General features: G+C 38.7%; 1 long non-coding RNA gene across 1 annotated transcript; it reads left to right on the forward strand.

Annotated features, from left to right (window-relative positions):
- The first annotated feature begins 20,410 nt into the window (after positions 1-20,410).
- LOC131311306 (uncharacterized) lies at positions 20,411-23,302 on the forward strand. The gene is made up of 4 exons (XR_009195462.1): positions 20,411-20,648; positions 22,134-22,421; positions 22,515-23,022; positions 23,072-23,302. It is a non-coding gene; the product is annotated as an uncharacterized LOC131311306 (long non-coding RNA).
- The last annotated feature ends 1,456 nt before the right edge of the window (positions 23,303-24,758 follow it).

Raw genomic sequence — 24,758 nt, forward strand, 5'->3', positions numbered from 1 at the left:
CAAAACGGTAGAATAACATAACAAAACATGCACATTGTTCCCAAACACACCAAAACAGTACAATCTTGTACCAAAACATCTATACCGTACAACGCCACACCAAGATGGTACAATACCATACCAAAACATCCGTTCAATATCAAAACACACCAAAATAGTACTAACCTTATCAAAACACTCATATGGTACCAAACCACACCAAAACGAAAAAATTTCGTACCAAAAAATTTATACAGTACCAAACACACCAAAACGGTACCATACCGTACCAAACAACCATACGATACTATGCGACACCAAAACAGTACAATACCGTCTCAAAACATTCTTACAGTACCATGCCACACCAAAACAGTAAAAATACCGTACCAAAACATCCGTACAGTACAAAAACACACTAAAATAGTACCAAATCTTATAAAAAAAACACTCATACGGTACCAAACCACACCAAAACGATACAATCTCGTACCAAAATATTTATACAGAACCAAAATACACCAAAACGGAACCATGCCGTACCAAACATCCATACGGTATTTTGCAACACCAAAATGGTACAATACCGTACAAACAAATTCATACGGTACCATGCCACAAAAAAATGGTACAATAACGTACCAAAATATCCATACGGTACCAAAACACACGAAAACGTTAAAATACCGTACCGGAACACACCAAACAGTATTATATCATTCCAAATCACCCATATGGTACCACACCACAATATAACGGCACAATACCGTACCAAAACATTCATACGGTACCAAAACAAAACAAAATGGTACAATACCCTATCAAAACATTCATACGGTACCAAAAAATACCAAAATGGTACAATACCGTACCAAAACATCCATACAGTACTAAAACACACAAAAACATTACCATACAGTACCAAAACACCCATATGGTACCATACCACAAAAAAGGTACAATTCCGTACCAAACATTCATACTGTACCATAACAAACTAAAATGGTATAATACCGTACCAAAACACCCATATGGTACCAAAACACTCCAAAATGGTACAAAACCGAACCAAAACACCAATACAGTACCATACAACACCGAAACGGTACAATACCATATGAAAACTTTTATAAAGCACCAAAACGGTATCATACCGTACTAAAACATCCATAAGATACCATGTCGCACCAAAACAGCACCAAACCGTACAAAAAGTTCCACACGGTACCAAAATACTCCAAAAAGGTACAATATCGTACCAAAATATTCATAAGATACCAAAACACACAAAATGGTTCAATATAGTAGCAAAACATCCATATGGTTCCAAAGCACACAAAAACGGTACAATATCATACCAACACATTCACAAGGTACCAAAAATGACCAAAACGGTACAATACCGTACCAAAATACCTATACGGTGATTTATCCAAAAAAAAACCACCCATACGGTACCACCCTCACCAAAGCGGTACCATATCGTACAAAAACATTCATACGATAAAAAAACACACCAAAATGGTACCATGCCGTCACAAAATATGCATACGGTACCATGCCACTCCAAAACAACACAATACCATATCAAGATATCCATACGGTACCAAAATACACCAAAACTGTACCATACTATACCAAAACACCCATATCGAACCAAAACAAACAAAAACACTACAATACCTCACCAAAACATTCATACGGTTCTAAAACACAACAAAACAACACTGCTCAAAAAGATCCATACAGTACCAAAAACAAGCCAAAACGGTACAATACCGTACCAAAACACCCAAGCAGTACCGCCCACACCAAAATGGTACAATACCTTACCAAAATAGCAAAACGGTACCAAAACATAACAAAACGGTACAATACCGTACTAAAAAATCTATAGGGTACCAAACCACACCAAAACACCCATACGTTCTGTACCAAAACATGCATACTGTTCCAAAACACACCAAAACAGTACCATACCATACGAAAACACCCATATGGTAGCATACGACACAAAAACGGTACAATAACAAATCAAAACATCCATATGGTCACGAAACACACCAAAACGGAACAATATCGTTCCAAACGTTCATATGGTTCCAAAACACACCAAAACGATACAATACCGCAACAAAACATGCATATAGTACCAAAATACACCAAAACGGTACCATACCGTACTAAAACCCCATATCGTACCAAAACATCCATATGACACCATGTCACATCAAAATAGTACCATAACGTAAAAAAAACATCCATACGGTACCAAAACACACCAAAATGGTACAATACCGTACCAAAACATCCATAGGATACCAAAACACACAAAAATGGTTCAATACCGTAGCGAGACATCCATACAGTCCAAAACACACAAAACGGAATAATCCCACACCAAAACATCCATAAGTTACCAAAACGGATCAAAACGGTACAATACCATATAAAAAAATGCATATGGAACCAGCCACATCAAAACGGTATAATACCTTCCAAAACATTTATATGGTAACAAAACACACCAAAACGTTTCCATATTGTACAAAAACATCTATACGGTACCCTGTCACACCAAAACGGTACAATACAGTATCAAACATTCATACGGTACCCAAACACCCCAAAACAGTACCATACCAGACAAAAACACCCAAACAATAACATACCACACCAAAACGGAACAACAACATACCAAAAAAAATCCATATGATACCAAAACACACAAAAACGGTACAATATCGTTCAAAAACGTCCATACGATTTCAAAACACATCAAAACGGTACAATACCATAACAAAACATACATATAATACCAAAATACACTAAAATGGTACCATACCGTAGTAAAACCCCATACGGTACCCTACCACACCAAAATCATATAATACCGTACCAAAACATCCATACGGTAACAAATTACACCAAACTGGTACAATACCTTACCAATATGGTACAATACCATACCAAAATATCCATACGGTACCAAATTATACAAAAACAATACAATACCATACCAAAACTCCCATATGGTACCATACCATTCCAAAACATTCATACGGTACCAAAACACACAAAAATTGTATAATAGCGTACCAAAATATCCATACATTACCAAAACGGTATCATGCCGTACCGAAACGTCATACGGTGCCAACCAAACCAAAACCGTACCACATTGTATCAAAACATTCATATGGTATCAAAACGGTGCCATACCATACCAAAATTTCCTACAGTACCAAAACACACCAAATCGGTACCATATCGTGCCAAAACACCCATATGGTACCAAAACACACCAAAATGGTACAATACCGTACCAAAACATCCATACGATTCGAAACCACACCAAAACGGTATAATACCGTACCAAAACACCCATACAGTATCATATTCACCAAAACACCCATATAGTACCACCCACACAAAAATGGAACAATACCAGCCAAACATCCATAAGGTACCAAAACACAACAAAATGGTACAATACCGTACCAAAACTCTCATACAGTACCATACCACAACAAAACAGCATAGTACCGTACCAAAATATTCATTCGGTACCAAAACACACCAAAACGGTATCATACCGTACAAAAACATCCATATGGTACCATGCCACACCAAAATGGTACAATACCGTACCAAAACATCCATAGGATACCAAAACACACAAAAATGGTTCAATACCGTAGCAAGACATCCATACAGTCCAAAACACACGAAAACGATACAATACCATACCAAAACATCCATAAGGTACCCAAACAGACCAAAATGGTACAACACCATATCAAAAAACTCATACAGTACCAACCACATCAAAATGGTACAATACCTTCCAAAACATTTATACGGTAACAAAACACACCAAAACGTTTATTTACTATACCAAAACATCTATATGGTACCTTGCCACACCAAAACGGTACAATACAATATCAAACATTCATATGGTATCCAAACACACCAAAACAGCACCATACCAGACAAAAACACCCATACAGTAGCATACCATACCAAAACTGTACAATACCATACCAAAAATATCCATATGGTACCAAAACACACAAAAAATGTACAAAAATACACCAAAATGGTACAATATCGTTCAAAAACATCCATATGGTTCCAAAACAAACCAAAACGATACAATACAGTAACAAAACATGCATACAGTACCAAAAAACACCAAAACAGTACCATACCGTACTAAAACCCCATACAGTATCATACCACACCAAAATCATATAATACCGTACCAAAACATCCATACGGTAACAAATTACACCAAAATGGTACAATACCTTACCAAAACAACCAAACGGTACAATACCATACCAAAATATCCACACAGTACCAAATTATACAAAAACAGTACAATACCGTAGCAAAACTCTCATATGGTACCGTACCATACCAAAACAGTACCATACCATTCCAAAACATTCATACGGTACCAAAACACACAAAAATGGTATAATAATGTACCAAAATATTCATACGTTACCAAAACATACCAAGATGGTACCATACCGTACCGAAACGTCATACGGTACAACCAAAACCAAAACCGTACAATATTGTATCAAAACATTCATGCGGTACCAAAACGGTGCCATAACATACCAAAATTTCCTACAGTACTATACACACCAAAATGGTACTTACGCTATACACACACATCCATACGGTACCAAAATACACCAAAACGGTACCATATCGTACCAAAACACCCATATGGTACCAAAACACACCAAAATGGTACAATACCGTACCAAAACATCCATACGGTACAAAAATGATATAATACCGTACCAAAAACACTTATACAGTATCATATCACACCAAAACAACCATACAATACCACCCACACAAAAACGGTACAATACCAACCAAACATCCATAAGGTACCAAAACACACCAAAATGGTACAATACCGTACCAAAACTCTCATACGATACCATACCACAACAAAACGGTACAATACTGTACCAAATTATTCATTCGATACCAAAACACACCAAAACGGTATCATACCATACGAAAACATCCATATGGTACCATGCCACACTAAAATGGTACAATACCGTACCAAAACATCCACACGGTACCAAAACACACCAAAACGGTTCAATACCGTTCCAAAACTCCCATACGATACCATACGACACCAAAACACACGAAAATGGTACCATATCGTACCAAAACACCAATATGGTACCAAAACTCACCGAAATAGTACAATACCGTACCAAAACACCCTTACGGTACCATATCACACCAAAATGATACAATGCCGTACCAAAACATTTATATAGTACCAAAACATACCAAAACGGTATCATACTGTACCAAACATCCGTACGGTATCATGCCACACCAAAACGGTACAATACCATACCAAAATATCTATACGGTACTAAATACACCAAAATAGTACCGTACCGTACCAAAACACCCATACGATACCATAGCACCCCAAAACGCTACAATACCGTACCAAAACATTTATACTATACCAAAACACACCAAAACGGTGCCATACCGTACCCTATAATCCATACGGTACCTTCTTACACCAAAATGGTACTATACCATACCAAAACATCCATACGTTACCTAAACACACCAAAACAGTATAGTACCATACCAAAACTCCCATATAATATCATACCACACCAAAACGGTACAACAATGTACCAAAACATTCATACAGTACTAAAACATACCAAAAAGGTACCATACCGTACCAAAACATCCATACGGTACTATGCCACACCAAAATAGTACAATACCGTACCAAACCGTCCATAGCGGGTTGTTTTCTATCGAGCCTTAGGGATTTTGTTGAGGGTGTTGTAGTCCAGGTAGTTTGGGCGTGGTTTGCAAGGTTGGGCCCCTTGTCGGATGCCGACATCTCTGGTTCGAGCCCATTTTCGGTCCCTTGTTCCTTTATAGTAGCTGTTCAACCTTCCCTCGATGCTGAGTTGCTATGTTACTGTGTTTGCTCAGTGATGGTTCATTAACTGGTCGTTATCCGACCGTGACTATTTACTTTATATCCTAGCCTGGTGGGATGTGCCAGGCAGTAGGTTGTTATCATTACCTGTTATTAATTGCATTACATTGTATTTTTTGTATCATCCTGTATCCTACCTCCGTTACTCTATCTTTTTTAACAGACGGACAATGCAATGAGGGTAGGATACCAAACCACATGGCATTTTACTATGTTACATTACTCTACTCTACTTTCCATGTCAGTTATGCATGAGTTATTGCATTTTTTTCACTCTTCTTTTTTTTTTTCTTTTATTTTCCTCCTGAGGTATGCCCCTTGAAGATTGTACATTTGATTAACCTTTTTTAATTTCAAGTTAAATTAAAACCTCCCCCAAAAAAAAAAAAAAAAAAAAAGAAGCCTAATTCCCACGGGCACACATGATCTAAAAAAGCACGCCTAAGTACAAAGTGAATTATTCGGACAAATTAGCCCTCCCTCACGCGCGTTTGGGTGCTCAAGGAATAACGGTGCCCTATTCTAGCTCGGCGTCGTTGTTTCTCCCTCAAATTCGAGCAGCGTGGCGTCGGAAGTCTCGCGACAAATTAAGCTGAGCGAACCAATTGTGGCCGTTTGTCATCGATGACGTCGATGTGGAAATCGTATCGATCTTCGGACAGACGTTCTGTCTCGACTTATAGTAGGTGTTTCTAATGTTCATCGTATTCGACACCATTATGAAACGGTAAACATTCTCTTACTGATTGGGAGAAAATATAATATCCATTTGCTACATACCAGAGTAATCAACTGAAGTTGGACATATTCGTTTTCCCTTGAATACAGAAATCTAGAACAATGGTGGGTGAAGTCTACACCCAGTGAAATTTAGTAAAATTTGAAATTCAGCAAAAAATTGTGAAATTTGAGAAGTAGTAAATTTGACTAATTTTTTGAAGTAGTAAGTAGTGAAATTTCGCCAGAAAAAGTCACTGGCCAGAGTGGTCGGTGAAATTTGAGAAGTAGTGAATTTCACTAATTTTTTGAAGTACTAAAATTTCGCTCAAAAAAGTCAATGGCCGGAGTGGTCACTGAAATTAGTGAAATTTGAGAAATATTGAATTTCACTAATTTTTTGTAATGAAATTTCGCCGGAAAAAGTCACCGGCCAGAGTGGTCGTTGAAATTAGTTAAATTTGAGAAGTGGTAAATTTCACTAATTTTTTGAAGTAGTGAAATTTCGCCGGAAAAGGTCGTTGGCCGGAATGGTCGCCGGTCGGAAGTGGTTGTGGGGTGGAGGTGGGAGGCGGTGATGAAAACTTTGAAAAGATAATAAAGTGTGAAATTATATTTAGTTAAGAGTAAAAGGGTAATCTTCATATGAGGTTGTCCTTTGAGGGAAATAAAAATTGAGTTCATTCTTAATGGGAATTAAGTCTTGATTTTCTAAACCCACAGGTAATTTGCTGGTTCTGCTACCGATAATGCCTCCACGATCACGTGCACAGTAGGAACATTTTTAAGGCCCAATACTTGTAGCTCTAGCCATGATTGGGAATGTATTCCAATATATTCTCCAAAATACCTACAACACAAAAATCAAGTATTAAGCTTCGAGTAACAATATAAATGGATTTAGCAAGGATAAATTAGTTAGTGCGTATGTGAACTATTACGCATCTATTAAGCTTCTACAGAAACAGTCAAAAGTTTTGAGATATTATTTCTGAGATTTGAGGGTGCAGCCGTGCTGTGTCAAATGCAAGTGAAAAAGTAAAAACTGTGAAGCCGCAAAAATTGACGTAGGAAGCCGAAAGGCACGTATTAAGTACTAGTACTATTTTGAAAAAAGAGCAAGCTTCTCTTCCCACCCCATTTTCCGTTAAAGAAAAAAGAGTAGTAATACTATTCTGAAAAGGCTAGTAGGGCACATTTCCACTAAATATTTTCACTACAATTTTTTGGTTTTAGTTAAGTTCTTAATACTCAATAATTTTTTTTTTAGTAAAAGTTTAGTTGTTTTCATTAAACTAAAAATTCAACACATTTTCTTCCATTAACCCAACACATTTTCTACAACTTTTAGTTTAGTGGAAATAACTTGACTACAAATAGCTTACCGAAAACGCCCCTGTAGTACTAGTAATTAACATATAATTAGTAGTATGTGATTACAAAAGGAAAAAACATAACCACTAGTGGTCAACTTTGAGACTTAGGAGTTTGCTATATTCTGAAATTTTAGATTCAATACCTCTAGTGCTGTCAATTTTTTTGGTATCAATCTATACAAAGCTTTTCTCTGCAAATTGGCGGACTAGTCGAGGCGCGTAAAAACTTGGTCTGAACACTTGAATTATCAAAAGAAAAAGAAAACATATACTAGTAGTATTGATGTATTACAAAAATTCTAGAACCACATTCAACTTACATATCTATTTCGTTGACCAAAAAAAAAACTTACACACACACACACACACACACACACACATATATATATATATATATATATATATATATCTATTTATACAACTACAAGCGTAAGTGTGTGGGCTCTAAACACATTGGATGTGTGCAGTGCGAGTAGGGCTCATACAATATAGTTTGTTGCAAATATGTAAATGAGTGTGGTTCTAACATTCCTCGATATTATTATTGTAAAAGCTGGTGAAGTGAAATGAGTCTATTCTAATTATGTTGATATTGCTTCCACTATAGGAGTGCAATTTTGTTCACCCTCTTTAAAAGAGGGAGAATATTATTCTCCTTTTTATTTGTTGAAATTGTGTAAATCCCACCACGAATAATGTCATGCTTACCCCTGTAATAAATTTTTTGGTATGCGTGACATTATTTTGTGGTGAAATTCACACTATTTCAACAAATAGAAAAAAAAGTAATGTTCACCCTTTTTAAGGAGAATACCGTGAACAAAACTCAACTCCCACTAGAAGGCACGGATTGCAGGCCCCAAAGTGCGATCAACCGGTTTCAAATTCAAGCCGGGCCACACCATTGCTATATTGGGATACTCAAATCCCCTCGGCATATCACGCCGATTTTAAGATAGAGGTACAGGGGTCTCCTTCCTTCATAGGGAGTATTTAATTAATTAAACCGACACAAAATTAAATTGAAAAGAGAAGCTTCCCTCCTCCTTCTTCTACAACTTTTTTTTTTCTTATTCAACCAAAATTCATATTTGTTAGTTTTTTGTCGCTTGTTTTTGTCTTTCATTCAAAAAAAATGGATTTCGACCGTAATTTTTTTACTTTTTATGTTCCTCTCGTCATGATGAATCAATAATTTATAAAAAGATTGACAAAAAATTAACAAATGCAAAAAAAACTTTAAAAAATAAGTCAATTGACTTAGCCAAAAAGGCAACTGATGCTTCAATATATTAGAAAGGACGAAAGCGGAATCTGTTTTGGATTTTGGGGCCCTTTCGGTGGCCCAACCAAATCACAGGCTTCTTTAATTTCAAACGCATGCGCAATCTTAAGCATATCATCAAAACGAACGTATAGAGATAGACAGTGGGCCATGCACGCATGGACGGCTCTACTACCAGCCGTTGAGGGATTCAAGCTGGATTCAGATAATGTAGAATTTTTTTGTATTTTTCTATAGGCAATTCAATTTTTCTTCACTAACGTCTGAGCTGGACCATTAGTACGAAATCAAAGAAATAAAAAATTTACCAAAATTTGTGATTGAGTAGATACCATAACTCAACAATATAAAACAAATCAGACCCTTTAAACATTTAACTTAGAAAATTTTCATTTTATATAGAGTTTTGTATCACGAAAAATTCCAATGCGTTTTTTTGTCACTGCCGAACTCAAATCTTAAAGCCCTCCATGCATGCACGAGGTGTCAATTCCATTCACATCCTCCTTTGGTGTCGTCATAAAGCAAGTCCACCTAGTAGTGCAAAAATAGTCTTGTTGAAATTAATTTTTAATTTTTTGATTTTTTTTTTTCCCAAAATGGTTGGATATCCATTGATAGAATAGAAACCAGTACATGAAAGGCTAGCATCCCCACAAAAGGGAAGATACAAGCAAAGGGGGAGAAACAAGCCAATAAGGCGTTCCACTCCCACCCACAGCATTCTGGGCAGCAACATAAGCCACAGAAACCATAACCAGACCAACAAAACACACCCATAAGAGGTGAGAAAGACCCACCAATGGTAGGAAAGCCCGCACAGGGGATGAAACAGTCAAAACTAGGGGTGGCAAACGGGCGGGTTTGGGTCAAATTGGGTAAGTTGTTAGTAGGTTGGATCTTTAATGGGTCATTGACCCATTAACTATGAGTCTAATTACCCATACCCAACCCGACCCATTTATTTTAAAGCAAACCCGACCCGTCCATTAACCCAATTACATATATACTAAAAATTATGATTGAAAAATTAGAAAAGTAAAAAAAAATTATGATCGAAACTCATAATTTTTTCAAAAAGACGAGAATAAGTAATTTTTTGTCTTATTATTATTTTTTTTTTGTCTTTATTCAAAAAATTATAAGTTTCGATCAAATTTTTTTACTTTTCCGATTCCTTTCATCAAAACAAATTAATAAGTCACAAAAATATGACACAAAACAAAAAAAATGCAAAAAAAATTTGAATAAGGACAAAAAAATAAGTCAATTTTTTAATCTAAACCCTTTGCGGGACTACCATGAGAGAAATTTATTCACGGCGGAGCACAATTTCACGGGTTCATTCGCGCAATTAATGGATGAGATGTGTTTTCAATTTTGACTGGTCAAAATAATTGTTACCGGTCACAATTGATTTATAATTCGGACCATTCAAAATATTTTTGGACGCGTGTGATTTAACACAAAACAATTGAATAAAAGAGAGAGAGAAGACCATGCTCCTGGGGGCATACTCCTTCACTTCCCAATTGCAAAAGAGACCAATTAAGAGATGGAATTTGGTGGGTTACTTTCATTGCCCATTGGGTCATTTAAGTTGACCCAATTGATGCCTAATTATGACCCAACTAATAATGGGTTAGCTGTGTTTGAACCCATTCTTACCCAACTAATAAATGGGTTGGGTTGGGTCTATTTTCTAGTTGATGGGTCTGAATTTATTAATGGGTCTAGGTTCAATTTGCCACCCCTAGTCAAAACAAACCCAGAAAATAAAAGTTACAACCAAAACAAAACAAGCCAAGAGAAAATTGTTACGTTTGGTGGTTCACGAATTCACAGGGAGATCCGAATTCTTCCTGATTTCTTACAATCTATTCCTTTCGGAATATATCTACACTTGTAGGAGATTAAATCAGCCAAGCCTCTGTACTTGGTATGCTTCCCCTCTGTTTCTTCTGCCGTTCGGCCCTCCACCTCGTCTTCTTGTGGCTCCGACCATCCGACGGCCATCGGCAAAAATGGTAGTGGGTCGTAGCGGGGGTTGGATCACACGGCGGTGCGGTAGGTGGCCATAGGTCTGGGCTGCTCGACTGAGTGGTGAGCGATCACGGATCTTGGTTTGCTCATGTGCTCAATCCAGGTTGCAGGGTCTATAACTCGCCATAGGAATCAGTGGTGGTGGTTCTATAACTCGCCGGACCATCCTATTGGCAGGTATCATTCCTTGTCATGTAGCGCGTTATTGAGAGCTCGAATGGGCAGCCATCTGTTTGGGCTGAGATTGGGTTTATCTCTTCTTTTCATTAATCCGTGTTTTAGTTTGGGCTGATTGATTCGAGCTTTAGTGCTCCAAATAAGCTCTCGAGCAATTAAATTTTCCGGCGTAAACTCCGGTGGGTGATGTTATTGTAACTAGTGTTGTTTGGCTAAAGTCCTGTGAATTGTGGTTTTACAACACTGTGAGCTAGCTTCTTGATTTTTCAAAGACTAGCCCTCGCGCAAGTGGCAAGCATTGGTGGTTGAGGGGCGCGCATAGGTGGGCCCGGATTGGATGTGGGCTGTAATCTTAAACCCTTGATTTCTTTACTATACTGGGCCTGATTGTTCTATGCGTGGTATGAGTGTAACTGTGACTTTTCTTATTAGATGGGTGGTAATTCGCTTGTTGAGCGGAGCAATTTATAGTTCCCTGCAGTTTGTGTTGCCTCGTTTGGTCCTGTTGATTTGGTGGCAGAATGTACGCTCCTTCTGGCTCGCTTCTAGATTTCGGCGAGCCTTTGGTAATCGATTGATGTTGTGCGGTTCGTGTAGATTAGGCATTCGTGCGGGGTTTGGGAGTGCCCGAGTATTGGATGCATCTATCTCCTTATTGCCTCCTCAAGGTCGAGGTCCATTGTATTAGTCAGTTCTTTAGAAATGAGTGCCGCATTGGGAATTGTTGGGTTCAGTTGGAGGATTAGAATCTTGGTCTGCTTATCCCTTCTTTGGGAGTCTAGTGGTGATGGGTGTTGGCTGAGGAGGCAGGTTGTTTTCTGGTGAGCCTTAGGACTTGGATGAGGGAGTATTAGGCCGGATGGAATGGACGTGGTGTGCAGGATGGGGCCCCATGTCGAATACTAATATCTCTGGTTTGAGCCTCTTTTTGGTGCCTTGTTCCTCTGTAGTAGCTGTTCAGCCTTCCCTTGATGCCGATTTGCTATGCTGCTGCTAGTCCCCAATGATGGTTATCATTTAGTCATTTTTGACCGTGACTATTAATTTTATTTCCTAGCTTGGTGGGATGTGCCAAGTAGTTAGCTTTCAAGTTATCCTACTCATATCATTGCATATCATACCCCGTTGTACTATCCTTCACTTAGATGGATAGTGCAACAAGGGTATGATCTCAACACACACATGGCACTTTTGTTATCTTACTTAATTTACCCTACTCTCTATGCGGGTTGTGCATGGGATATCGCACTTTTTTCAATCTTTTTTTTTTCCTTTTATTTTCCTCCTGGGGTATGCCTCTTGTAGGCTATACATTCAGTTAACCTTTTTTTTTATTAATTTCAAGCTAATTTACCCAAAAAAAATTGTTACGTTTATCAAAACGTAACAATTTGTTGCACAGGTTGTAACGCCCCGGATTTTGGGAACGTTAAATAGACAATTTTATTGAAAATCTAAATAGAGTCTTGCTCATTATTATATCATAATCCCCATAATTACACAAAGGGAAGGAACTAAGGTTCCTAACTACAGTTTTACCTGCTCTTCCATCCTAGCCAGCTCTTCGGCTCCAAAAGCCTCCAAGGTGTACAGCTCACTCTGTTTATCTATAAAGTTTGACACATTATACCAACGTCGCCACCAGTATAATATGTCAGAGTCACCAAAGGTAACACCATGAGCTACGAGAGCTCAGCAGAATAATCCTATACCCACTAACTCATAACTTACAAACAACGAGTCATACAAATAGTATACAAACTCATGATTTTCAAATAGTACGTGGATATTCAATAAGAAATTTACAATGACACATCCACATTCCCTATCCTAACGTTGGTGTTGGTTATCTGTGTTTCTCCTATGCGACTCATCGTAGACTATGTCTCGTTTTCTTTTACAAAAAATCAACATTTCCAAAGGCACTTTTTAAACATGTTACCAATGAAGCTACCACGTCCGGCTCCATTGGCAACACACACACAATGGGTTACCAAGTCTGGCCACATTGCGGTTTCCAAATCCATACACACAATGGGCTACCATGTCCGGCCACATTGCGGTTTTCATAATCCACACAATGGGCTACCACGTCCAGCCACATTGCGGTTTTTGTTGGTTCCTCTCCACGGATAACCAAGACACACCTCCAATGAGACTATCACGTCCGGTCCCATTGGCAACACACACCACACAATGAGCTACCACGTCCGGCTACATTGCGATTTCAAAACACGTCTTTTCATTAGCCACACCCCAGGTGTCATGTTTCTAACTTTCTCAAATTCTGTGTTTCGTTTGCATGCATAGACTCCACCGCAGGACTTTTCACGTAAGTACACATAAATCATTTATTGTAATCTTGAAACTAAACTAGCAAGATCATCCAATTCTATATTATTTATCATGCTTATATTATCGCGTAGTCATGCTTAAATATTTAGCACATAATATAAAGCATAGTGTCACATTGACGGACACCTTTGGAGTGGATACCACTTATGCTTTAACACACATCAACAAGTAATCCTAGTAATCACATATACATTCTCATAACCATCCCTAAGATCAAAATGCGAATACTTTCTATCACATTTGTGTTTCCAAAATCCGTTCTTTCTTTCTTCTTTGGAAGTTCAAAACAACATATGTTTTTCCGGAAAATAAAGTCGGAATATTCAACCTACTCCCCTTCCTTTTCAAATCTTTCGTAAAACATTTTTCAAGTTCTCATGCATTTCAACATACAAGCGATAAATCATATAGTCTAATTATTCTTAGAGTGCAAGGATAAACTACGTATACTTAGGGAAAGTAGGTATGGAAAACCTACCGTTCTTCTTGGCGGTAGTGATGACTACGTAAAGAAAGTTGGCTATCGAACGGAGTAACTTCCTACGAAAAGCTTACGGTAGCTTCGAAAGAGAAAGGTTTCTCTCGAAACTAAATCTTGACTACACTACTAAACTTTTATGGATCGAAGGGTGGTTGAGTGGCGATCTAGGATGAGTTTCTTGAAGAACTCAAGAACAAAGGAAGAACAAGCAAGAACACAAGAATTTCTAGAGAGAGAAGTTGAAGGATGTAGGTGTGAGTTGAATGGCAAGGATGGGGCGCTATTTATAGCAAAAGTTTGGGCTCTCCCTCCCTCCCTCATGGCCGGCCATCTCTCTCTCTCTCTCTCTCTCTCTACCTCTCATTGTGTTGTCAAATCATGCTTGAAAGCATGGTAAGTCTATTCTCTCAGGGTCAATCCAAGTCTTTAGGCATAAGGCTATAAACTAAGTAGGATCTTAGGGTTTCTAGGTGAATCTAGGTTAGGGTTTGATTAGGCTAAGGCATAGCCTTCCATGTTTAGTCATTCATAGGTCTAGGTTGTAGTCAAATCCTAGGGTAATCAAAGGCTAGTTTGGAAGCAAATCTAGGATGACTAAAGCTAGGATCCAATGCTTGAAATTGACTAGAAATGGGTTGTCAAGTCATAAATAGGCTTAAGGCTAAAGGGGTAACTTGGAGTGCACAACACACAAGCACACACCTCACACACTCTCTCTCTCTCACTCTCTCTCTCTCTCTCTCTCTCTCGGCTTTCTCTCTCGCCCTCTCGTACCATGCTATATATATGTGTACATATTTGTATATAAGAGTGAGAAAGACTAATGGTGATTAGGTCCAAGTAGACTTATAAGGCTAGGAAGGGGTAATGATTGTAGTCAAGGCTTGATGACTAGTTACTGTCCAATGGATAACACTTCCCCTAACAATCATATATATACTAGGTACACTTAGGTCCAAGAAGTCCTAATAGGTCTAAGGTAGGTCATGATTAAGGGTTAAGCTTCCAAAGGTAATCCTATGGACCAATGGTTAATAGTTTCCTAGAAAGGGAATCTTAGGCATAATGGTAATGATTACACTAACTATCATGATTTCTATTGTCCAATGGTTCTAAAATGCTAGAGGGATGTAACTAAGTCAATTGGTACTTAGGTTTAGCTAACTAAATGGTTGGGAGCTAATTCTACTTGCCAAGTAGGATTTTTAGCCAAGAAATATATTTTCAAAGACTTGATTTTATTCACTAGGAAAATATACTTGCCTTGGAAAAGGACTAGATTGTCCGAGGCTAGGAGTTTTAATTTTAAACGTCTCAAATCTAATTATGATGGATTATTAGAAATTAAAAGGAATTTTAAAAGCAATCCAAGTAAATAAAATGAAATTCGAATATTTAATGAATTTTTTATTTACTGAAAATCAGAGTTGTTACAACCTATCCCCTTAAATAATTTCATCCTCGAAATTAGGTGCACGCTCGGATTCGAACAGGTGGGGGTAATTTGTGTTCGTGGTTTCCTTTCTCTCTCATGTGGTCTCCTCAGAATCGCAATGTTTCCACAAAACTCGTACCAGTTTGACTGTCTTGTTTTGGATTGTTTTCTCACTTTGGTCTTGAATCTCTATGGGTTATTCTTCGTATGTTGCATCTTCCTCGATGGTGAGGTCTTCCCAGTTGAGGAGATGTGTAGGTAATGCGAGATACTTGCGGAGCATTGAAACGTGGAACATGTTATGTACTCTATCTAGCTGTGGCGGCAGCGCTAGACGATACGCAACCTTCCCGATTTTCTCCATGATGTCGAAAGGTCCAATGTAGCGTGGGGACAACTTTCCCTTTTTCCTGAATCTGATAACTCCTTTCTTCGGTCTGATCTTCAGGAACACATGGTCTCCTACTACAAAGGTTAATGGTCGGCTCCATTTATCCGCATAACTCTTCTGTCGACTTTGAGCGGTTTGGATCCTTTGCTTGATGGTCTTGACCTTTTCCGTGGAATCCCGTACTATGTCAGGTCCAATCAATCCTATTTCCCCAGCATCTATCCAGCAAACTAGAGATCGACAGGGTCTACCGTATAGAGCTTCATACGGTGCCATCGCGATACTTGCTTGGTAACTGTTGTTGTAGGCAAACTCTACCAATGGTAAGTGTTGTTCCCAGTTTCTCGAAAAATCCAAGGCACAGGCTCTCAGCATGTCTTACAATGTCTATATTGTCCTCTCCGTTTGTCTATCTGACTGTGGGCGAAAGGCCGTACTAAGCCTTACGTCTGTTCCCAATGCCTTTTGTAATCCCTTCCAAAAGTGTGACACGAAACATGGGTCTCAGTCAGATACTATCGACATAGGTAACCCATGTAGGCGTACAATCTCTTGGATATACAACAAGCTCAGATGTTCTACATTTTTCGTCATCTTAATAGGTAGAAAATGCGCAGATTTGGTGAGTTGATCTACGATCACCCAAATGGCAGTGTTGGACTTAGCGGATCTTGGTAGTCCAATCACGAAATCCATTGAGATGTGCTCCCACTTCCAAGTCGGTATTGTAAGGGTTGGAGATATCCTCCAGGTTTTTGGTGTTCAACCTTGACTTGTTGACACACTAAACAGGTAGTCACAAATTGGGCTACGTCCTTCTTCATTCCTTCCCACCAGTACGTTCTTCGCAGATCATGATACATCTTTGTACCGCCAGGGTGGACTGCGAAGTTCGAATGGTGAGCTTCTTGGAGTACGGCTTCTCGAAGGTTCCAATATTAGTTACGAATACTTTTCTCTTGAATCTCAGGCTGTTATCCTTCTCGATTGTCCATCCAGGTAACACTTTTCCTTCTCGAATTCGATACCGAATGAACTCGCAATCCTGTTCAAAGGTTTAGGCTAGTAGGATTTCTCGGTGAAGTTTTAGTTCTGCAACGAGAGCATACAAATGTACGTTCCCATTCTCTGATGATGGTTGTAGGTTGAACTCGTTGAGCGTGTCCCACTCCTTAATGGCAGTTTGGACTTTCTGTACCCTGTCCTTTCGACTTAGAGCGTCAGCTACCACGTTGGCCTTGCTGGGGTGATACTATAGTGTAAACTTACAGTCCTCCAAGTATTCCATCCATTGACGTTGTCTCAGGTTCAACTCCTTTTGAGTGAAGAGATACTTGAGGCTCTTGTGGTCGGTAAAAACTTCGAATTGTTCTCCCCACAGATAGTAACGCCAGGATTTAAGGGCGAAGACTACTGCAACCAATTCTAAGTCGTGGGTGGGGTAATTCTTCTCATGCGGTCGAAGTTGTCGCGATCCGTAGGCTACAACTTTTCCATTCTGCATTAGCACATTATGGAAAAGAGAGCAAGAGTTGTGAGTTTTCAAGGGAGTAGAAGAGTGAGTCCTATATATACGTAGGTTGAATGTCTGATTAGCTACCTCTGTTACTCATGATATGGTTATGTTCTGTTCTATGCATTAGCTACCTCTATTACTGCAAATTTTGTCAATTCCATGTGCTTGTGTGTATGTTATCTGTTCTAACAGTTAACACCAGGCTGGAATTTTTGCCACTGATGTGTATAAATTCAGAAGCTGGTGGCTGCTATCCTTTTGTTACATAGTTGAGCTACATTCAGGTGTGATGTCTATTGATTGTGCATCACATGCATTGTACTTGAAAAATCTTGAATCATATCCCAATGAGGGGATTCAATGCTTTGTGCTGATTTGTAGCTACTGTTTCTGCTTGTACTGAATCTGTAGCAGCTCTTTTGTTAACTGTTCTGTTCTGACAACTGGTATCATGGTTAGTATTCCATAGTTTTACATGCTGAATCATGTCTAGTCTCATATCATTTGACCCTTTTGCAGTATTAGTGCTCTAGGCAGTAATAACTGTTTTGTTTGACCTTTCCTTGGGGGTTGTCCCTTGGAATGTTAATGCTTTTCTAGGGGGCAAGTCCTTAGCAATTGCATCCTTTTTCTGCTGCCAGTAATCGTGCGGCTGCTACTAATCAGTTTTGTGCATTCCTGTCATTTGTTGCTGCTGTTTTGCTGCTCTGATTCAAGTGTTTTCAAGTCATGCTCATGGTAGTGGTTGTCCATTTTGGTGGCTCTCAAAACTGCCCGAGCAGTAGTCCAGCTTTTGAACTGTCTTGAACCGTCTTAGTGTTGTGAGCTGCTGCTATTGTTCTGCTATATTCTACTGTGCTACTACTGTTGCATTCTGCTTGCACCTGTACTACCACTTGTTACGTAGCTACGGCTTATCAGTGTTGTCATTGCCTACTTTGTGCTTATCATGGCTGTTTTGCTGATGCTTGCTGAAACTATTGCTGTTGTTTGGGGCTGTAATGGCTATCAAGGTGTATCAAGTTGTTTTCATGATAGATGTTCCTTCATGGTATACTGTTATCTTTTGTTGGTGCCATTGGGGCGTCATTTTCCTTCCCTCTTTCTAGATGGACTGGAAACAATGCATATCATTTAGTCCATGTAGCCATTTGGTGTAATCAATTTTCTTTACTCTTGTTTTGTTTTGTTTTGTTTTGTTTTCCTCCTGGGGTATGCCCCTTGTAGGCTGTATATTCGGTTAGCCTCTTTTTCAATTTCAAGCTAATTTACCCAAAAAAAACAAAATTCAATCATAGCTTTACACTAGTTCATGATACTCAAACTACATCAACAAGTCATGCTTCAATGCTTTCACACGTCAAAAATACACATTCCATCACAATTCCACGAATATAGTACATAACAAGCCATTTGAGGATTGGAAGTGGAACCCTTCAAGGGGGCTCTGCCTTCTCTCTAGAATTTCTGGAGAGAGAAAGGGGATTTTCCTTGTTTCCCGTTCATACCTACCAAACTATAACCCACAACATTATTTGGGTTGTTGATTTACTGTTACATTTCTGATTCAAATAACATTCCTGTTGGATCACTGATTCGCCTTATGTGTTGCTATGGTAGAAGTCAAAATGGGTAACTGAGCTTCCTATTCAGTAGCCTTGGCTTAGGTCAATGTAGCCACTTGGCTTAGTTCAATTCTCTCACTCTTTGTTTTTCCTTTTCCTCTTGGGGTATGCCCCTTGTAGGCTGTATATTTGCTTAGCTTTTTATTTTATTTTATTTTATTTTATATTTCAAGCTATTTTACCCAAAAAAAGAAGAAGATCTGATCTGGATCCGATCCGAATCCAATAAATACGGATCAGATCGGATCAGATTGTGTCGGATTAAATCCGAAAACAATCCGATCCGAATTGTTTTTAAAAAAAAACCCAATTCCTTTGATCGATAACCCAAACGTCTGATAACACAACCCTATTCCTTTTCACTTCTCTCAATTCTCTGGAAAGAAGGGGTCACCACCACCAGGTCCACCACCATCACATACCCAGTGGGAGGGTGACAAACTTGCCACCACCGTCGATCAATACCATCGGAGGCACCTCCACCTCCGATGACCAGCACAGGAGCGTGAGGCGAGTACAACCAACACCACACCAAGTCTCTCTCTCTCTCTCTCTCTCTCTCTCTCATCATCATCATCATCATCATCTCTTTGTTTCTTGTTCGAATCCCACTTCTCTATCTCCATAGATCTACTAAAACCAAATTACGCTTCCAAACCCTAACCCTAATCGAGAGAAACTGAAGAACGATCATTTTGGGTGCCTCTACTCTAGGAACTGTTATCATTGAAGAGGTCAGAGCATGCCTCTGTTCGTGGTGGAATTTGAAGCCTAATGCTGCTAATAGGCTTTTAGTTAGAACCTAGAATCTTAATTAGTTCCAGGCTACTAAACTTTCTCTTATTTTTGCTTTTCTACCATGATCCATATTGTATAATTAGGGTAAATTAGTTGGTTGATTTTTTGTTTTTTGTATAGCAGGTTTTTAGGTCTCCGAATACCAGTTATTTGGTATCGGAAAATGCAGTTTTTTGGTCTTTCAATAGTAGGATTTTAGGTATCTATAAATCTATGTAGAAAGGTTTTTGAAGATTGTATTTTTCTCTTTTCTATTTTTGTTGCTATTGGTTTTGACAGCATTGTAACTCCTACTCTATCTTTTCATTTATTGGTTGTCTAATGTAGGATGTCGGAACATCCCAGTGAAACAACGGGTGAGGAGGACGCCGAGGAGGATATTTTTGAATTGGGAGAAGATGTTAGTCAACTGTTAAAGAAGCAAAGAACACTTAGATCAAAGGTATGGAATGATTTTTCAAAGATTGGAGGAGAGAGAGGGAGGTGTGATCATTGCAAAAAAATCTTTGTTGCTAGTAGTGCTAAGGGGATTAGTCACTTGAAAAAGCATATCGAAAAACGTGCCCTATTCTTAGACGAAAGGATGGAAATGTCTCTAAGAGTGCCACACCCAAGGTTGCATCTTTTAAGTTTGATCAAGAGAGAAGTCGTATGGATTTTGCAACTATGATAATCAAGCATAACTACACGTTTAACATGGTTGAACATGAATTTTTTGAGATATTTTGCTCTAATCTCCAACCTATGTTCAAGCTTGTATCTCGCAACACATGTAGGGCTGATGTACTCAATGTCTATGAAATTGAAAAGAGCAAGTTGTACTCATTTTTGGATGCACTTTCTTGTAAGATGACTCTGACGACTAATATATGGACCTCGGACCATCAAAACTTTGGGTATATATGTTTGGCTGCGGATTTCATTATTGACAATTGGGAACTCAAGAAGAAAATTCTTGCTTGTAAAAAGATTGAATACCCTATGATTGAGAGACTTTGTTTAGATTTATCAAGGATTTGATCTTGGAGTGGAATATAGACAAAAAGTTGTTTTCAATGGTTGTTGATAATGCAACTAGTAATGCTGTCATGGTTAGGCTTCTATAGAGTTGGTTAAAGGAGAAGTCATTATTGTGTTCAAATGGGGCATTGTTTCATGTGCGTCGTAGTGCACACATTCTTAATCTGATTGTTCAGGATGGGTTGAAAGTTACTGCGAGTTTGGTATCGAAAATTCGTGATAGTTGAAGTGAGCCAACTGAAGTGAGCCAAAAATTTGGGAAACAAAAAAGTCCCCATGGATGTTCTTGCAGTGAGCCAACTGAAGTTGAATGGTTTGAAAAAAGTCCCCATGGATGTTCCTACTAGATGGAACTCCACTTATGAGATGCTTGAAGCCGCATTACTTTTGTGGGATGCATTTGCTCGCTTGGACTTAATTGATAAGAACTATGACCACAATCCTTCAGACGAGGAATGGGAGATAGCAACGATAATTTGTGAGTGCTTGAAAGTATTTTTTAAAGCTACATGTCATTTCAGTGGCACATGTTTTCCCACATCAAATGTATTTTTTCCTGAGATATGCAAGATACAAATGCAACTTAACGAGTGGGAGACAAGTGAATATGACTTTCTTCGTTTGATGGCTAAGCCTATGAGTCAGAAGTTTGCAAAATATTGGGACAAGTCTTGCTTGGCACTCGCAATTACGATAGTTTTTGACCCAAGATGCAAAATGGCCATGGTGAAGTTTTATTATGAGCAAATATCCCTTACGAGTCCACCAGTTACATTGACAGGGTCCGTACTATCTTTCTAAGCTTTTTGATGAGTACGACAGTGGCGGAGGTGTTTTAGAGGGTAGTAGCTCGAGTCAAAGTCATGCGGTCATGGGTTCTTCCAAACATAACTTGGATGGCTTTCAGGAGTGGTATGAAAAGGCACATTGTTCTAGCATCCATGCATTCCAAAAATCGGAGATGGACCAGTACTTGGAGGAGATTGTGTTTCTAAATATCAAGGACTTTAATATTTTTACATTGGTGGAAGGATGGCACGTGATATTTTGGCTGTTCCGGCTACTACAGTTGCTTCAGAGGTGGCGTTTAGTGTGGGAGGTAGGGTAACTGATGAAAGTCGTGCTTCTTTACTTCCAGATATCGTAGAGGCTTTGATGACTGCCAATGATTGGATTGAACCCCCTAAGAAAATAAGTAAGTGTATGTTGATTCTTTTTAGATATATGAATGTTCTTTATTGTAATTCTATAAAAATATTCTCATATTTTGTTACTTGCATACTTTCAGTTGATGAAGCAAGTGTTACCGAACAACAATGTTAATAGAGGTAAAGGCAATCCATTGTTTCTTGGCTCCAATTAACTACTTTCAGTAGATACGCAATGCACAAATTTCTGTGTCACTTTATGTATGATATGAGCGTGAACTTATTGCCATTTTATAAGTTCAAGTCTGCTGAAATGCAAGTGTTAGGACAATTCGCCTGCCCAAACTTCCAGGTCCTGGAAATCTAGCTACATCTGTTCTTAGTCCTCAGTTCTTAATCATATATGTGTATCTTGCGTGTGAGGATATGTTAAAAGTTAAAGGCATCCACACACCCACTTGAGGCACATAGAGAGGCAAGGTGAAGCAAATGCTGCTCAAGAGAAAAGATTCACTTGCACCCTTTCTACTTTCGAAGTTTCGTTAAATGCCTTGTGAATCTTCATTCTGTTTCTCTTGTGCAGTCTAAGGATGAATGTGAATACCTAAACATGGTGGAGGAGGGGTCTCCTTTTGTTTTGGTGTTTCTGTTGGTTTTGCAAATCATGATTATAGAGTTTGCATTCGAATTGATGGAGCTTGGTAGAAACAAGGAATTGCGAATGCTACCATCCTCATGGACAGTTTGCTTCTGATTAAGTTTTTGCGAAAAGATATTAAACCGGATGAGTGGTTATTTAATAGGTTGAACTCTATATCGATTGTAAATTTCAGTAAAGTCTCAGTGCAAGGGAGGGCCACTTATTGTATATTTGTATGACTGTTGTATTTTGGTAATGGTATAGTCTGGATCTCTCCCTCTCTCTTCACATTTTTTGGAGGAAAAAAAATATTTTTTTCCTTTTTAAAAAAAATTTCAAATCGGATCGGATTCGGATTTTCGAATTGGATCCGATTTTTTCGGATTTGGATCACCATATTAGATCCAAGTCTTATCGGATTCGATCGGATTCGGATTTGTCGGATCCAGATCGGATCCGGCCCATTGACAAGCCTAGACTTCAGAATATGTACACGGCCTGTGACGGTTGAAGGTACGAGCTACTGATTTTGTTTATCACTCCCAGTACTCCAAACCTTTACCGGTTTTGGATATCGTAATGTTCAATATGGGTTCGAAAGCTCTTATGCTTCTTTTCAAGTCAGAAATCATTATTATTATTATTTTTTGGGTAAATCAGCTTGAAATAGAAAAAAGGCTAACCGAATTTACAGCCTACAAGGGGCATACCCCAGGAGGAACAAAAGAAAGAAAAGAAAATTGAAGATGCCTATGCCAAGTGGCTACATAGACTAGAGGTAAATGAACCAAGTGTTTCCTACTCATCTAAGTAGAGGAAGAGAAAACAACATGAGGTGAGAATGAGTACGGTACACCATACAGCTCCCAAATCATTATGCTTTCACCCTTACTCAAATCTACTATAATCTGCTACATCAATTGTGAGTTTCTGTTGCTATTTTGATGGATGGTAAGCCACTATGCTCTGGTTTAGCTATTTGTTGCAAGTAGCAGTTTTCCTGTTAATTTATTGAGCAGTTAATTGATTTAGTACACTTGCTTGCTCTGGTCTTTATTCGATTCCCGTTGGGGGAGAAGCAACTAGTCTCCACACTCCTTTGGTGCGTGTGGTGATTTCAAAGTTATGATGCAACTTTACACAGTGTCACTTGGGGTTAGCTATTAAATAAGGCAAGCGTGGGGGACAGCATTGTTTTTGTTCTCACGCTATCTCTATTATATACATCTCTGTGGGACCACCTTGGTGGTGGTATATATGCAGAACCATGTGCCAAGAATCCGGTTCCCTGTTTCTCTATGGGCATATCATTTGTTTCTTGATGTCCAGCTCTTTATGAATTGGTACTGGATCTTTTTTGATGTCTGCTGGTTTTTGGATTTCCAGGACAGAATCTGCTTTCAGTCTTGTTTATAGATCAGTTGTTTTGTCTACTAAAGTGTTGAGTAGCTTAGGCTTGAATTGGACTGTATTGTACTGTAGCTTGTCTGTCTGCTGTATCTGCATTTGGTTTTTGTAACCTGTAGCTCTTCAATTTGTTTTGACCTATCTTTGGGGGTTGTCCCTTAGAGTGTTTATGCTTCTCTAAGGGGCTTGTCCCTAACTATCTTTTGCACCCCTATTAGGCAGTAGCCCGTTATGACTGCTGCTACTGTTATGCTATTGCTGTTTTGCTGTTGATGCTGCTATCTCCCACAGCTATGCCTATTCTACTGTTATGGCTACTGCTCATATGCTACTGCAT

The sequence above is a fragment of the Rhododendron vialii genome, chromosome 12a (assembly GCF_030253575.1).
Source record: "Rhododendron vialii isolate Sample 1 chromosome 12a, ASM3025357v1".
In the NCBI taxonomy this organism is placed as follows: domain Eukaryota; kingdom Viridiplantae; phylum Streptophyta; class Magnoliopsida; order Ericales; family Ericaceae; genus Rhododendron; species Rhododendron vialii.